Source organism: Schistocerca gregaria, chromosome 5, assembly GCF_023897955.1.
Source record: "Schistocerca gregaria isolate iqSchGreg1 chromosome 5, iqSchGreg1.2, whole genome shotgun sequence".
NCBI lineage: Eukaryota > Metazoa > Arthropoda > Insecta > Orthoptera > Acrididae > Schistocerca > Schistocerca gregaria.
This window is the reverse complement of record NC_064924.1, coordinates 194,787,107-194,804,749: the sequence shown is the minus strand read 5'-3', so window position 1 is coordinate 194,804,749 and position 17,643 is coordinate 194,787,107.

The following is a 17,643-nucleotide window of genomic DNA, read 5'->3' as shown; positions in this document are numbered from 1 at the left end:
ATGTTAGTGCTAGATTAATTTCATCTCACATATATATGTCATAATGGGCTAATCATCTTCATCTTCTTGAACAGTTTCCAGCCCAACACTGTTTGGAACATAAGCCTCGCCATACATTGTTGTTTCCCCACCATCTTTTGGTGTTCACTCTGGTCCAGTCCTAGTCCATTTTCTCAAAACATTCCTCCACATCTTCCAGGCATCTATCCACTGGTCTCTCTCTTAGTCTTTTCCTTCTCATTTCCATTTCATGTATCTTCTTGGGAGTCCTCTTGTTTTGCGCTATCTTTATGCGCCCAGACCATCTTAACATTGATTCTTCTATCCAGGTCTGCATGGGTACTTCTTTCACATTTCCCTTACCATTTGATTCCTCATCCTATCTCCTTCTGTTATTTCTAACCATTTCTGAAGAGCTTCACTTCACAAGCCTTGTACTCTGATGACATCCCTTTTCTTCATTATCCACATTTCAGACACGTAAGTCAGTATTGGGATGCAGTAACTTCTACACATATCTTCTTTGCTTTTTTGTGGGACTTTGTAGGAATGCTTCTGGCTGTCAGCCACTTTCACTGATTTCTTTTTCATTATTTCCATTGTACTCCATCACACGGCCAAAGTACTTAACACTGTCCATCTTCTTCAATTGTTGACCACCATTCCTTATTTCTCTACTAGGTTTATAATTATTTCTAGTTGTGATCGGTATCTCACATTTGCTTACATTAAATTTCATTCCATACAGTCTCACAGTTTTTCCCAAGCATCGAGCTGTTCCTGAATTTCCTCCTTCCTTTTTCCTCACATCATCGAAGCGCACAATGAAGGGGAGCGGTGACAATGCACTGTCATGTATCACCTCATATGGTTCCTAGAACCAGTCAGTCCTTTCATATCCCTATTTCAATCACCTCAAGCTTCCACAGTCCATCTCGTCCACTCTACGTCTTGTCCCTTCTTCCACTCCTTCCATTCCTAGTGCTTAACAGACCTTCCTTCTACAGACGGTATGAAATATCTTTTCTATATCGAGAAAGGCCATCACAAGGTCTTTCCAAATACGTAGCGGTGCTCCTGGATATGCTTCACTGCAAATACGAGATCAACATTTGACGTCCCAGCCCTAAAGCCATGATGTCACTCTCTGAATCTGTTTTCGACGCTTCTTCGGATTCTGTGCTCTAGGACCTTTTCATGTGCCTTGGCACAGTGTCCATCAGTGTGACTCCCCTACAGTTTTGAAGTTCTTCCTACTGCCTTTCTTGAATGTAGACAGAATTAGTGCCCTCTTTCAAACTTCTGGAGTCTTCTTCTCATACCACACTACATCACATGATGCAGCCATTGTTTCCCAAATTCTTCTACCTCCTTCACCCTCTCGACCTTTACATAATCCACATGTGGTACTACCCCTCCTTTCATGTTGTCTTGGCATTCCGTGTCAGGTCCAAATCCATCCTCTCCACCGAGTTTAGTCTATTATCGTTATCTCCAAATGATTCTGATTTTGATAATGCTCGAAGGACTCTTTCCTCACTACCTTCTGTCTCTTTGTTATCAATCTCATTCTTGTTATTATCTATTATTGTTGCAGCTTCTCTCAAAAATTTTACCATACCATACTTTCTTATTGCCTCTGCTATCTTTCTCCATCACCTTTGTCCATTATTCCATCCACTTTCTTTTCTCCATTGCCTTATTTTCCTCTTTGGTATGTCTCTTGTACACCTATCCTGCTAATTCGGTTATTTCTCGGGACACCAGTCTTAAGGGCTTGGTCTTCCTTCCCATTAACTCATCGACTCTTTCATTCCACCGTCGTGTCTCCTTGCAACATATTCGGCTATTTGTCCTTCTGCATACATCTACTGCACCTTCCATTGTAGCAATTTAAATTTTTTACATTCCTCTTCTCTTAATGGACTAACGAATGAAGCTCGGTCACTCCGAGATGTGTGAATTGTTGTTATGACTCCTCTTGCTGCAACATTCTACGTAGTGCCAAAGCCTTCAATCAGCACATTTACTCAAATGAGACAGTAGAGGCATCCAGTAGTGCGTACAAAGTTGTCATTGACAAAGAAATCAGTTACACCACAGTGATCATTAGTGACACCGGGCAGTCTCTGATTGGAATATAATAGGGAAAGAAAAGGTCATGATCTCGGAAAGGAGCAGATGCAGCACACACCTGATGTGAAGAACGGAAATCGCAGAAATTTAAATGTTGGTTTTCGATGAAAATAAAGAATATTCAGTGCACAGACTAAAATTAAGAGAAACAGTAGGCCTTTCAGTGAGCACACTTTTCAGTCAGGATGTTTCGGATGGATGTGCATTCCTGTGTGCTGGGAAAAAATCAATCAATAATCATTTTCCTTCACTGTGGGTAAACCGCCAGCCGAAGTGGCCGAGCGGTTCTAGGCGCTACAGTCTGGAACCGCGCGACCGCTACGGTCGGAGTTTCGAATCCTGCCTCGGGCATAGATGTGTGTGATGTCCTTAGGTTAGTTAGGTTTAAGTAGTTCTAAGTCCGAGGGGACTGATGACCATAGCAGTTAAGTCCCATAGTGCTCAGAGACATTTGAACCACGTTTTTTGTGGGTAAATTATTTCTGTAACATTCCCTTTCCTCCTGAAGTACTAGTCCGGCAACATATGCAGGATGACTTCTGTAAAGCTTCGAAGATATGAGAGTGAAATGAAGGTGTAAGGGTGTGTCATGAGTCGAAACTGTATTTCGCACTTCGTCACACCCACGTCCGAAAGAGGCAAGTTCCCTGGTTCAGCATTCAGCTTTTTGCCCCATGAAGATTTGATTCACATTTAGGGATTTTAATGAACTATCTTCCATAATTAAAAACTTTCTTGCGCCACCATGGCTGCAGTGTTAGTGATTATACTATGACCAGCTCTCACAGAAATTCTGTGCCATTTTTAGATAAAGCGTGTGGACGTCAGAAACTCTAAATATAATATTAATTCTTTAGATATGACATGCAATTCATTTTTAGTACTGTTGCCCAAGAATAAGAAAATTTCTACTACACTTAGTAAATAATTTTGTTTTCCCTACCGTTTACGAGAAATTATAGCTTCTTTTTCAGTTCATAACATTCATTTGTGGTTGTACAAGCAGCTACTTCCACCGTAAAACGTACAGTTTGATTTCCGAACTGTGCTGAAAGCTCATTCAATGGGCGACAGTGTCGCTCCTGTGATAGCAGGCACTGATGTTTTTGGGACGTTACTGCCTATATGAGACGTGGCAGTAGCAGTGGAGACGTGTCCTAGGAGCGTCTAATAACTGTGCAGTTCCAGTTGACAGCACTGTCCCGGGCTGATCACGGAGTGAGAAGAGGTTCTATGATTCGAAGAAATTCATGATTAAATTCCTTACGCGGTGATAATGCTCGATTTTGTAATAAGTGGGCAAATATGCTCTTTATTGATTAGCTGCTCAACTTGCTTTCCGTGCTGACAACGTTATTACATCCTCTATTATAGCGAAACCCAGTCGGCAGTGCTGTCAGAACCTGGGTGCGCTGCGAACACGACCACTTGCTCGTCAGGTTCTTCGTGTGTATGCATATTAGACTGATGTTTATTCCTTTATTCCAGGTCAAGGAAAGTGATACGTTACCCCAATGAAGTTAATATGGCACTTGAAAAATAAATTGCTGCGCACACTGGAAACGTTATTTGACATGATGATGAACTCGTCAGGGGCCTTGCCTATTGCTTATGGCTGAAGGACCTGGGAAACTATTGAATGATTTACTTGCTGAATAATCGAGTTTGATCTGGTGAATGTAAGGTTTATTGAAACAATATAAAGTCTGTTCAGAACACATTAACACGGAGATTACAAACAATTCGAGAATGATTTTTTCATAAATAAGATAAATTTGTGACAGAAAACGGGTGTTATTAAGATCGCAAGCAGCGAGTTGCTGGACAGTTAAGACTGAAATAGTGCCCAGACGCAAGAAATACGTTTCCAACATTGGCTGTAGAGTTTTATAATTATTAGAAAAAAAACGTATGAATCCGAACAGAGCACATAACACATTGGTAAATCAAAGAAGGAACAGAAAGTATCATCAAGAGATTCATGAACTCCATTGCATTAACTCAATACCGAATTGAAACATGAATGGTTACGGAAGAAAGATACCCTTTGAAACTAGAATTACATTGCAGAAAACGTGCATACTAATGAGTGAAGAGCTTATGTGCAATAATGAAAACTAAAAGTGGAAAACGTGAATAATGTCTTCCACTTTCATTATATCGCGATCACCGACATCAGAAGTGACTGCATTTTAGATGGCTCCGTACAAGTCGTTGTGCACCGTGTTGCTACGTGTAGACGTGTAGCTGGCCTGGACTGGTTGGTATGATCCGGGTGGTGGATCTCATCAGCTTCCAGATTACCGATCGAAGGTGCCCATAAGTTCAAAGTAGATCTTCGAAAACTTAGGCACAATAAATTTTTTTTAAAAAAATGCGTAGAAGCGTGAAAGCCGAAACTGAATCAAAGTCCATAATTCGCACGAGAAACGGAAAACAGACTCAGACGGAGATTCAGAACGAGAATGTGTCTCCAAATTTTGTTAGCTTCTTTGAGACCTTGGAAAGGCACCGAACACACTCTTTCTAAGCAAGCCCAGAAATGACCTAAGTGCTCTTCCGATGAGCCGTGTGGAAGTCATTTACTAGCATCCAACATTAAGTAAAATGTGTGTCTTCCAATGAGATTCCTGTTTATGAAAACGAGAATCGAGTGTAGTACCATTCCCATGGACAGACTTGTTTGTGGGAAAGTGTGGGAACTTTGTAGAAGCAAAATGTTACCACGGAAAGGACAGAGTTTGGAAATTTCGTAGACTCACAACTGATTATATATTTAGCTTCTGGAAATGGTACATGGAGACAAAGACCGTGGGATAAAGAGAAAATGGTTCAAATGGCTCTGAGCACTATGGGACATAATTGCTGTGGTCATCAGTCCGCTAGAACTTAGAACTACTTAAACCTAACTAATATAAGGACAACACACACATCCTTGCACTAGGCAGGATTCGAACCTGCGACCGTAGCGGCCACGCGGTTCCAGATTGTAGCGCCTAGAACCGCTCGGCCACTCTGGCCGGTGGATAAAGACAAATAGGTAGCTGAAGACCCCACTGATGTTTACTGGCAACCGAAGTTCTCACCATCTCAACTACTGTTTTCCCGTGCTGCTATAGAGGACGGCAGTCGAAAGCTCCACCGACCGCTGTTCGAGGTACCTGGAGGATAATCCCTCAAAGGACTTTTTTCTGGCGCCCGTGTCATCTGCTAAAGTGAAAACCTGCACTGCGAGTGACACGCAGCTTCTCAACAGCATGCGAAACATTCCACATGCTTCTGTCCCCAGCAAAGAGCAGTTCCCCTGATCCAATCCAGATACATGAAAGGGACAAGCTACAAGCATGAAATGTAAGTTTAGGTACAAGGGTTGTGGTATTTAATTGGGTACTCATGTAATAAGCGTGCAAAATGAGTGAGAATTTTAGTGGTAAAATCCAAATCGGAAAATAATTGAAGCGAGAGAGTCTTGCATGCAAACCAGTCTGCAATTGGATAAAATGTGAGGAGAAGGCCTGAAACAGACTGCCGCGTCACAGTGCCACTGATTATCAAACATTCAATGCGAATCCCATTCGCACCATTTCGTGGTGTCTGTAAAACAACTGGTTAACAACGGGCTGTGCATGAATAATCGACTTTGCTTATACGTGTTTGTAATGATATATGCTGTGATACTGAACTCTCTGAAAAGTACAATTGCACGTATGTGTGTTCATTTACGGAGTGCAACTAGAAGCATGTAAATCGGATTGTTGATCAATAGGTGAATAATCCCAACTTTCATGCTGATGTTCTGGTGACCAGACGACTGGAAAAATCACGAGATGACTTAAAAAATCTTCGGATACCACTTGCAGGACCCATTTCTGCAGAGACAAAATGGTTCAATGGCTCTGAGTACTATGGGACTTAACTTCTAAGGTCATCAGTCCCCTACAACTTAGAACTACTTAAACCTAACTAACCTAAGGACATCACACACATCCATGCCCGAGGCAGGATTCGAACCTGTGACCGTACCTGTAACACATTTCCAGATTGTAGCGCCTAGAACCGCCACCCCTGCAGAGACAGTTACGCTCCCAACTACAATTCATGCAGTGGCAACGTTCGGCTTTAGGGGCACATGAATACCATAAAGCGTCAAAAGAAAAATAGTCTCAGCTCAGCACAGCTTAAAAGCCAGTCTGTTCAAAAGCTTTATTTCTGTCCGAGTGAATTTCAGTGCGTTGTGCGATAAACGCATTGTATGAAACGTATACCCCGTCGAGCAATGTTACTGCACTTTTTCCAGCCATCCAAGTGGCTGTACACAATGAGCGGTGGTCACATGATAATCTTGTAGCAGCGCTACACCATGTACAATGCTCCAGGCAACTAATTTGCTCATTATTTCATGTGGATCACTAATTCATTGACCACTGTATACTGCAAGATTAAAGGCCATCAGTAGCGTTATTGGCACGTGATTTAAGTACGTAAGGGGGGCAGAGAAGAATGGGGAATAATTCTAGAGGGATACGGGTCGTAAATCGGAAATGCTCTGATAAGCGACTTGAAAAAAGGCACTGTGCTAGGGCCCAGCAACTGAAAAAGAGCTTCTCGAAAGTGACAAAACTGCTTGTTTGTTTGTGTGTTACTCTTGTGAGCAATAATTACAAACCGTGGTTGAACGATGGTGATGGTACGAGAAAGCGATGTACGATTGCCGAGAGGAGACACCTCTGCGTTGTCATGATGGTTTTGTAGAACCTGCAGATGGTCTTTCGGGATTATTAAAACGTGATTAAAAAATTATTACTTAATCTTTCTGATTTACTGTTCTGTGTCTCCTCGCCAGTTTCAGCTAACGTCTCTTACCGGTGATATTGAGGAATTCCACTGGCTCCTATTGTCGGCTGAGCGCTTATGCCCAACAAGTCCGTTGTTTAAGTAATTTACCTAAGTCTGGCGGCTACAGTCTGGCAAGCGAAGCCTTTAGTGTAAGAGTATGGCCTCTTACTCGGTTGAGGCAGCTTCAGTCTCACACCAGAAGGTAACCTTCACTCATAATGTCCCATTGTCAGAAGTCCTGCAATTGGATAATAGCCCCACGAAATAAGTAAGTCACTGATACTCAGAAGTCTGTCAAGGATACAGGCGCCGGACAGCTCTTTCACCCAGCAGTTACAATGCAGTCATGGTAACTCGGATGTTGTCGTTTGGGAACAGCATTGGTATGTTCACAAGAAGTGCTGGAAAAACTAAAACATAGGGCTCACTACACCTTAATAGTCATTGAAACGAGTGCTCTGGAATGAACACCATCGATGTTCATGTCGAACTGTATTCAAAACTGGAGAACTGGGCATTTATGGGAACTAGCAGGGGCTATGGTACCTGGCTCTGTTGATTATGACCGAATGTGGCTCATTCGTTTACTACACTCCTGGAAATTGAAATAAGAACACCGGGAATTCACTGTCTCAGGAAGGGGAAACTTTATTGACACATTCCTGGGGTCAGATACATCATATGATCACACTGACAGAACCACAGGCACATAGACACAGGCAACAGAGCATGCACAATGTCGGCACTAGTACAGTGTATATCCACCTTTGTGTATATCCACCTTTCGCAGCAATGCAGGCTGCTATTCTCCCATGGAGACGATCGTAGAGATGCTGGATGTAGTCCTGTGGAACGGCTTGCCATGCCATTTCCACCTGGCGCCTCAGTTGGACCAGCGTTCGTGCTGGACGTGCAGACCGCGTGAGACGACGCTTCATCCGGTCCCAAACATGCTCATTGGGGGACAGATCCGGAGATCTTGCGGGCCAGGGTAGTTGACTTACACCTTCTAGAGCACGTTTTGTGGCACGGGATACATGCAGACGTGCATTGTCCTGTTGGAACAGCAAGTTCCCTTGCCGGTCTAGTAATGGTAGAACGATGGGTTCGATGACGGTTTGGATGTACCGCAGAAGCGACTCTCATCGCTGAAGACGACACGTCTCCATTCGTCCCTCCATTCACGCCTGTCGCGACACCACTGCAGGCGGGCTGCACGATGTTGGGGCGTGAGCAGAAGACGGCCTAACGGTGTGCGGGACCGTAGCCCAGCTTCATGGATACGGTTGCGAATGGTCCTCGCCGATACCCCAGGAGCAACAGTGTCTAATTTGCTGGGAAGTGGCGGTGCGGTCCCCTATGGCACTGCGTAGGATCCTACGGTCTTGGCGTGCATCCGTGCGTCGCTGCGGTCCGGTCCCAGGTCGACGGGCACGTGCACCTTCCGCCGACCACTGGCGACAACATCGATGTACTGTGGAGACCTCACGCCCCACGTGTTGAGCAATTCGGCGGTACGTCCACCCGGCCTCCCGCATGCCCACTATACGCCCTCGCTCAGAGTCCGTCAACTGCACATATGGTTCACGTCCACGCTGTCGCGGCATGCTACCAGTGTTAAAGACTGCGATGGAGCTCCGTATTCCACGGCAAACTGGCTGACACTGACGGCGGCGGTGCACAAAGGCTGCGCAGCTAGCGCCATTCGACGGCCAACACCGCGGTTCCTGGTGTGTCCGCTGTGCCGTGCGTGTGATCATTGCTTGTACATCTCTCTCGCAGTGTCCGGAGCAAGTATGGTGGGTCTGAAACACCGGTGTCAATGTGTTCTTTTTTCCATTTTCAGGAGTGTAGTTGTCAGCAGTCCTTACTCCATTGAGTTTGCTTAACGATTTGATACCTCCTCTTAGCTGTACTGCCAATATCCGACAGATGTTCTTAAATTCTACATATTGCTTGTTGCTGACATAACAAGTGGTAACTAACATGTATCTGCCTCTTTACCTCAGTTATTATTCTGTTCAATTAGTAACTTTTGCCCTGCGAGTGGTGCCGCTTATACAGTCGACTTACTGTGATGATTGTTTCTTTCTGTTATAAAGCTGTGTCACTGCCTCTGCCTTGTGTCAGCTGTGGCTATGCTAGTGTGAACATCAGAAAAATTTTCATTTCTTTCCCTTTCTTATTAGGTGGCGTAACAGCACCAAGATGTGTTTTGGAACACAACTTTCAGTGCACAATATCTAGGATGAGTCTCCACAATAGATGACGCTCCATGTTCCCATGTTGACCAAGAACACTGTCATTTATGTACAATTGCAGCTTTCAATGGGATAACTGAAGTTGTAACGTGGATTAATGGATGATACGAGTCGCCTGGACAGATGAACCACATTTCTTCTTATATCACGTTGATGTGCGTATCCGTATTCACCATGATACAGGCTGCTCGAAACATAGATTGCGTCATTGGCTTAGGCTGTTACCGAAGTATTATGATATGGAAGACACTCATTTCGATTTTCATAGTGCATATGTTGTAATGGAAAGCACCACTACGCCTGTAGAATTAGTGAACAAAATTGTGGAGAACCTACATTCATATGCGTTTGTTGCTTTCCTTGCCACTCGTCGCTTATTCCAACAGGATACCTGTCAATGTCACGAGACAAGAGTCTTTTTACATTGGTTATAATACTGAATTCATTTTTCTGTGTTGGCCACCAAATTCTGACGATTTAAACCCCATGGAACACATCTGGGGTGCAATCGAGCACCAGCTCAGTGACCACAAAACGCTGGTCTTTAATGTAGGGGAGTTTCACGTCCCAGTTCGTCATCTAATTAGTCATATCTTCGAGAATTTATGGAATCTATGCCACGCCGCATCGCTGCCGTCCAAAGGTGGACCTAACGCTGGTAATCGTAAATAGCAGGATATTTTGTCTGGTGAACTTAGATTTATTATTGTTTTTCTGGATTGTAACATCTCCTCTTTCATTTGAGAGTGTTCTCTTTGTTTATTTCAATTTGATTCCGGTATTAACTCAGATTTCATGGACTATTCGGTTACAGACTTCTCACGTGCTGTGGGGTAGCTGTACACCCTACCCACACAGTAAGTGCCTCTCCTGTGCCGGTGACAGCTGCTGCACAGACTATGGCTGTTACCAACGAAATCTGCCAGGCTTCTGTTAACTTTGTATCTTAAAGGATATTTTAAACTCTCTACGTCTACTACTGTGGATATCTCATGTTTTGGTTGATTTCAATGTCCTACAGGACAAATTCTTCATCATGATTTCTGCTTTGTTAGCAGGAACCTTGCGTCTCCATTTCCTGTAGTCCGTTGCTTCCTTCTTAATGATGCTGTGTGTGCTACGACTCATCACATAATCCTGAATCTGAAATCTCTTTCTCGCTTGTCTCCTCTTCCCTTCCACATACTGTAATAAAACTGATTATGATGAGATAGATGTACTAACTGGTCTCGGATCATATGAAGTGAACGATACCGCACCGAAGTCATAAAAACCCTACAGTACACTACTACATAGTAATGCCAAAATGTTTAAATGCCAACCCTTACAAATACTTAATGTAATTACAACGATCACTATGGATTAAAAAATTATGGACAATTAATTGTATTTTATTTATGAAATGAATGTGGCAAATATTGTTTAACATAAATAGATCATATGTGACAAAATTTCTTTGCTAAATGTGAATAGAGGTACATTTTTGTTTCGTTTGTGTAGTTGGTTGTACGAGTTTGAAGTGCCAGAATGGAGAACAAGTTATGCGTGTTTTATGTATTTGTACTGAGAAGTGAAATGACTGAAAATATATGTGTAATTCTGTATAAAGGCCTCCTGAATTCATATCAGTACTCAAACATCAACCGGATCATCCTCTAGAAGATTCTGAAAAGATGAACCACAAAAAGGAAATGCACAATGAGCCATCAATAAACAACAAACAACAGCGACAAAAAGAAGTTTTATTGTTAACAGAACTGGTTATTTAAATTCGTCACCTTTGATCACTCGCTGCAGTGTGTCATTGTCTCAGCGCATCAGTTCTGAAAATGTGATCGACCACCCAAGTTACTAATTTACTCAAAAATTAATAAACCAACTTGGGCAACGAGAGGGTGTGGAGCGTCATAAAATGGTGACTTCATCCTTGAAATTCTGAGTGAAATGTGAATACTGTGGGATGCGAAATTCAAATTTATACAAGACATCTTTTTTCTGTATTGTTTCACCCATACATGTTTCAGCATTTTTGTGCTATCTTCAGTGGGTTTAATTTTTATTTTTAAATGTGAAAATGTTGTTACATATTAGCATTTGTGTTGTATGTAACATTATGTCAAAGTTCCATTTATAGCTTAAATATGGATTATTGCATTAGTTAATATAGGTTACACGATCCTATTGTGCATTTATTTTGGCAGCTCTTCTGCTACACAATATACAACTTTTCATCTGCAAACAGCAAAACGTAATTTATTTTTCTGTTTGTGACGCATTTACGAACGTAAACGAGTTTTTATCACGTTTTTTGTGTGTAACTCACAGTTTTGAAATTATGGTGTGTTCTCTTATGTTGTTGGCGAAATAACTTACTTCGTGACCAGTGGTCGCTTGATACTGCACTGTTTCGATTTCTCAAAACATAGGCAGTATTTGCGCTGCCATTACGTGTTTTTGTGGCTGTCTGGTATTCATTTGTTTCCTAGCGTGTTTGGCTGCGTCAGGCGCGCGAGTTTGAATTGTATTTGGCATTTGGCGTCCGTGGCGCTTCGTTTGTGTGTGTGTGCTGTGTTTGTGTGCTGTGTGTGTGTGTGTGTGTGTGTGTGTGTGTGTGTGTGAGAGAGAGAGAGAGAGATGCAGGGACGGAGGAAGAAAGATTTTTTTTCTAAATTTTTTTCCATAAGTAATTTTGTGCAGGTGTTATTTGCATAATTCTTCTATTGTAGCGAAGAGGGTTTTGTTGCACAGTGATGTGTATTCATTGAGTACTTCCTTTCCTTGGGATATTGTTTTTAGAATGTGATAATTTTCTTCTACAGTTAATTTCTGGCATAAGCTGATACTAGTTTTTAGAATGTGTAAGTCACTTCTAATGTTTGTTGGGTGGTGACTGTGTGCTATCAGGTGGTCTGCAAGTGTTGAGTGTGAGCTCTTACTTTTCAGTGCTCTAAGGTGTTCTGTAGATCTGGTTCTGAAATTCTGACATGTTTGGCCCACATACACAGATTGATAGCAGATGCAAGTAAGATGGTATATTCTGGACTCGCTGTATTTGTCAGTGTTGGTGGTATTTCTTCCAAGTGTGCTTTGTATTGTGTTGTTGGTTCTGCATTCAATGCTGAGTCCTTGTTTCTTTAGTGTATTACCCATCCTGTGTGTTGTATGTGATTAAGTGCCAATTGTTTCTTACTGTCTGCTGATTTGTCGTGGGCGGTGTTGTCTTTTTGCCTGTGTTCCATGGTTCTGTGTTGTTTGTTTATGTATTTTGTGGTTTATTTTGTCTACTCTCTTTGCATCGTATCCATTCTCCTGAGCGCTCTGTTTTATTGTGTTCAGTTGTTGTCTGTAAATATGTTTGTTCATGGGTATTTTGTTCAGTCTTTGAAGTACACGTCTGAAGCTGACTTCTAAGTGAGTTATGAGGTGACTGGATTAGTTATGAATAATGGTCTACATCTGCATATGCATTTATACTCCGCAAGCCACCCAACGGTGTGTGGCGAAGGGCACTTTACGTGCTACTGTCATTACCTCCCTTTTCTGTTCCAGTCGCGTATGGTTCGCGGGAAGAACGACTGTCTGAAAGCCTCCGTGCGAGCTCGAATCTCTCTAATTTTACATTCGTGATCCCCTCGGGAGGTATAAGTAGCGGGAAGCAATATATTCGATACCTCATCCAGAAATGACATGATACTCGAGCAAAAGACATGTTCTAAAATTCTACAGCAGATCGACATCAGAGATAAAGGTCTATAGTTTTGCGCATGTGCTCGACGACCCTTCATGAAGACTGGGACTACCTGCGCTCTTTTCCAATCATTTGGAACCTTCTGTTCCTCTAGAAACTTGCGGTACACGGCTGTTAGGAGGGAGGCAAGTGCTTTCGCGTACTCTGTGTAGAAACGAATTGATATCCCGTCAGGTCCAGTGGACTATCCTCTGTTGAGTGATTCCAGTAGCTTTTCTATTCCTTGGACACTTATTTCGATGTCAGCGATTTTTTCGTTTGTGCGAGGATTTAGAGAAGGAACTGCAGTGCGGTCTTCCTGTCTGAAACAGCTTTGGAAAAATGTGTTTAGTACCTCAGCTTTACTCGTGTCATCCTTTGTTTCAATGCCATCATCATCCCGGAGTGTCTATATCTTCTGTTTCGAGCCACTTACTGATGTAAGGGAAGACCAGAACTTCCTAGGATTTTCTGTCAAGTCGGTACATAGAATTTTACTTTAGAATTCACTGAACGCTTTACGCATAGCCCTCCTTACGCTAACTTTGACATCGTTTAGGTTATGTTTGTCTGAGAGGTTTTGGGTGCGTTTAAACTTGGAGTGAAGCTCTCTTTGCTTTCGCAGTAGTTTCCTAACTTTGTTGCTGAACCACGGTGGGTTTTTCCCGTCCCTCACAGTTTTACTCGGCACGTACCTGTCTAAAGCGCATTTTACAATTGCCTTAAACATTTTCCATAAACACTCAACATTGTTAGTGTCGGAACAGAAATGTTCGTTTTGATCTGTTACATAGTCTGATATCTGCCTTCTACTACTCTTGCCAAACAGATGAACCTTCCTCCCTTTTTTTATATTCCTATTAACTTCCATATTCAGGGATGCTGCAACGGCCTTATGATCACTGATTCCCTGTTCTGCACTTACAGAATCGAAAAGTTCGGGTCTGTTTGTTATCAGTAGGTCCAAGATGTTATCTCCACGAGTCGGTTCTCTGTTTAATTGCTCGAGGTAATTTTCGGATAGTGCACTCAGTATAATGTCACTCGATGCTCTGTCCCTACCACCCTTCCTAAACATCTGAGTGTCCCAGTCTATATCTGGTAAATTGAAATCTTCACCTAAGACTATAACATGCTGAGAAAATTTATGTGAAATGTATTCCAAATTTTCTCTCAGCCACTAATGATGCTCATTCGGGAGGTCGATAAAAGAAGCCAATTATTAACCTAGCTTGGTTGTTGAGTGTAACCTCCACCCATAATATTTCACAGGAACTATCCACTTCTACTTCACTACAGGATAAACTACTACTAACAGCGACAAACACGCCACCGCCGGTTGCATGCAATCTATCCTTTCTAAACACTGTATGTGCCTTTGTAAAAATTTTGGCTGAATTTATCTCTGGCTTCAACCAGCTTTCTGTATCTATAACGATTTCAGCCTCGGTGCTTTCTACCAGCGCTTGAAGTTCCAGTACTTTACCAATGCAGCTTCGACAGTTTACAATTACAATACCAATTGCTGCTTGGTCCCCACATGTCCTGACTTGGCCCCGTATCCTTTGAGATTGTTGCCCTTTCTGTACTCGCCCGAGGCCATCTAACCTAAAAAGCCGACCAGTCCACGCCACACAACCCCTACTACCCGTGTAGCCGCTTGCTGCGTGTAGTGGACTCCTGACCTATCCAGCGGAACCCGAAACCCCACCACCCTACGGCTCAAGTCGAGGAATCTGCAGCCCACACGGTCGCAGAACCGTCTCAGTCTCTGATTCAGACACTCCACTCGGCTCTGTACCAAAGGTCCGCAGTTAGTCCTGTCGACGATGCTGCAGATGGTGAGCTCTGCTTTCATCCCGCTAGAGAGACGGGCAATCTTCACCAAATCAGATAGCAGCCGGAAGCCAGAGAGGATTTCCTCCGATCCATAGCGACACACATCATTGGTGCCGACCTGAGCGACCACCTGCAGATGGGTGTACCCTGTACCCTTCATGGCATCCGGAAGGACCCTTTCCACATCTGGAATGACTCCCCCCAGTATGCACACGGAATGCACATTGGTTTTCTTTCCCTCTCTTGCTGCCATATCCCGAAGGGGCCCCATTACGCGCCTGACGTTGGAGCTCCCAACTACCAGTAAGCCCATCCTCTGCGACTGCCCATATATTGGAGACTGAGGAGCAACCTCTGGAACAGGACAAGCAGCCATCTCCGGCAGAACATTAGTATCACCCGGATTGTGGGTTTTCTATAGATTGTGAATTCATGTTTGTTGTTTCTCTTGTGTATGGTGAAATCTAAGAACTTAAGTTTTCCATCTGTTTGCGTTTCAATGTTGGACTGTATTCGTAGGTGGATGGAGTTTATGTTGTCATGAAGTTGTTTCATGCGATACTGTGGTTCATCTATTAAGCAAATTATGTCATCTGCATATCTGTACCAATACATTATTTTCTGCTCTTTTGGTATTATTATTATGTCAAAGATCTGTTTTTCTCTCTGATTGAGCAAAATGTCAGCAACGAGGCCACTGATTGGAAGCCCCATGGGTAGTCCATCTTGTTCAAAGAAAAATCTGTTGTTGAATGTGAAGTAGTTTTGACCTGTATCATGCCTGAGTATGGCTTATATACCTTGTATGTTTGTTGTGGGTATGTTTCCTTGCAGTTGGAGTATCTTTCTATGATGTTGATGGTTTCTTCTGCTGGGATATGTGTGTACATGGAAATTATGTCCAATGTTGCTGTGTTTGGTATATTTTCATTGCTAATTTTTTTGTATTAAGTCTCTTGAGTTCTTTAGACTTCTGTTTCCAGTGTATTTGTATATTGTCTGTAGCAGAGTGTGTGTGTGTTTTGCTAACTGGTATGTTGGTGAAGTTTATCAATGGACATATAGGTATTCCAGGTTTCTGAACTTTAGACACTGATTGTTGGGGTGTGGGCCTTGGGATTTTTCTGTATCATTCTTTTAATCTATGTTCCTGTGAAAATTGTTTCTATGTTTTTCATGGTTTTCTGAACTTACTTTGGTATCAGTTTTTTGGGTCACTGCTGAATTCTGTGATGTTGCTTCGAACGAATTCCAATGTTTTTGAATGTATTCCTGTTTGCTTATGACTACTATTAAGTTAACCATGTCGGATTTTGTGATGATGGCATTTTCTTGTGTTAATTTTTTTGTGTAGTTTTCAGTAGGTATTTCTTCAGCAGTCCTAGTGTTTTCTTTTATGGTGGTTTTGTTCTCTTTGATTATGTTTCTTATTTAGTAGTAGTAGCTTTATTCATCTGTAGATCTCTTTTTACAAGGATATTGGACATGCCAAAGTATTTACAAGCTTAGACCAATTTAAAATAAGCTAATTCATATACACATATATTTACAGACTTCTAGTTAGAGGCAATCATTATATTTTCTCCTGCTATACAATCCTTTTTTGTAATTAACTTATTAAATAATGTAATGCCACACTGTTCACTCATATCTCACTATCAGTCGCAGCACACTCTATAAGCACATGTTTCATCATAACACTTCACTCACTACACACAAACACACACACACACACACACACATACACACACACACACACACACACACACACACACACACACACACACATACACACACACACACACACACACACACAGGCGATCTCTGGGCCACTTTCTGTACCGAAACTTCCCATTTGTTATCTTGAAAAACTGAGTCGGCATCCCTCCTTAATGAGTGAGATGTTGAGTTCAGAAAGAGGAAGAGGTGTTAGTACTGTGCTATGCATAGCTTGGTGGTAAATATTTCTAGAAAGGAGAAAAGAAGGAGGAAAACAAGGTGTAGTTGTTATGTGGAATGTTGCATGTTTTATAATCATTATTACTATTATTAATTTGTATAAGATTTTTATCAAACACCTAAACTGTTTTATCTAATGTATAAAATGTTTTGCATTAAAGGTACTTTTTAGCTGCCTTTTTAAATAAGTGTATTGATGCAATTTTTTAAATTTCTTTCAGTAATTTATTGTACACTTTAATTCCTTGGAAGAAAATGTTATTTCGAGTTGTATGTTTACTTTTTCTTGGTAAATGTAAGTTGAGTCAATCTCTTGTTGTATGGTCATAGAAAGAGCTGTTTTGTGCAGTAATTAGCAATGTTTTGATGGGTACAACTGACTGGTAAATATATTCACATGGAGCAGTTAAAATTCCTAGTGTTTTGAACAGATCTTTACTATGAGCTCTGCAAGTATTTTTGGTTAATATTCTTATGGATCTTTTCAGGAATTCGAAAACTATGTTCATATCTTCTGCATTTTTTTCCCAAAAAAAGGATGCCATAACTAAGACTAGAGTGTAATATGAATAATATATAACTAAAAGACACTGCATGTTACACACTAATGATAGCATTCTATGAGCATAACATGCTGATGACATTCTGTTTGCAAGTACCTTTGTGTGTTCAAACAACTGAGAATCAATATTCGTTCCTAGAAATTTTGCCTTTCTTACACAGTCTTTGGAGGTGCCATTTTTTCACTGTAATATTACTGGGAAAGTCATTGATATATATCAGGAATGGCATTGGTCCTAATATGTCAGCTTGTGGAACCCCTACATTAATGTATTTTGGTTCTGGTGTTTTACTAAATGTTTAGATCTATTTCAAGTATGTGTT